Below are 779 nucleotides of genomic sequence, written 5' to 3' on the forward strand. Positions count from 1 at the left end.
TAATCCAATTACACAAAAAGTGTCAGCATATTTCTGGCACCTGTATTTTGCCTAAACTTCAAATATCTATAAATTTAATCTTAATGATTTGCATAAATCTTAAATTGAGTGTAACACGTCTCGACCTATTCCTCTTTAGTGTTAATGATCTGCCTCGTAGCACTGCTCTCTCTCTCTCTCTCTCTCTCTCTCTCTCTCTCTCTCTCTCTCAGTTAAAGGCCAAATTTAATCTCATCTCTAGGGTTAACGAAGGTAGCGCTCTCTTTTGACACCATCTCTCAACTATTTAACCTTTAAAAAAAATATGAGATGCCTCATCGTTTGCCCTCTTTGAATTACTTTCCGCGAGTTTTTTAATATATTTCATTATGGTGGATGATTCATACAGCTGCTCTACGGTTCTCTGTATATATATATGTATATATATATATATATATATATATGGTATATGGATGGATATATTAGTGTAATAGACCCAAAATGGGGGGCTAAATATTTAGATAGATTTATACACATACAGATTCAACTCTTTCCCCTTCTCCACTATTTACCCGAAACACGGAGAGACCGAGTAATCATACGTCTGGCCATGCCGCTCAGCGTGACATGAATATACACACACACACACACACACATATATATATATATATATATATACTGTGTATATATAAAACATATGTATGTATTGTATATATGTATTTACACATATACAATATATTGTATATGGGTATTCTCGCACGCACATTATAACAGTATGCATAAAAACAAACACATCTTGA

The sequence above is a fragment of the Palaemon carinicauda genome, chromosome 7, assembly GCF_036898095.1.
Source record: "Palaemon carinicauda isolate YSFRI2023 chromosome 7, ASM3689809v2, whole genome shotgun sequence".
Lineage (NCBI taxonomy): Eukaryota > Metazoa > Arthropoda > Malacostraca > Decapoda > Palaemonidae > Palaemon > Palaemon carinicauda.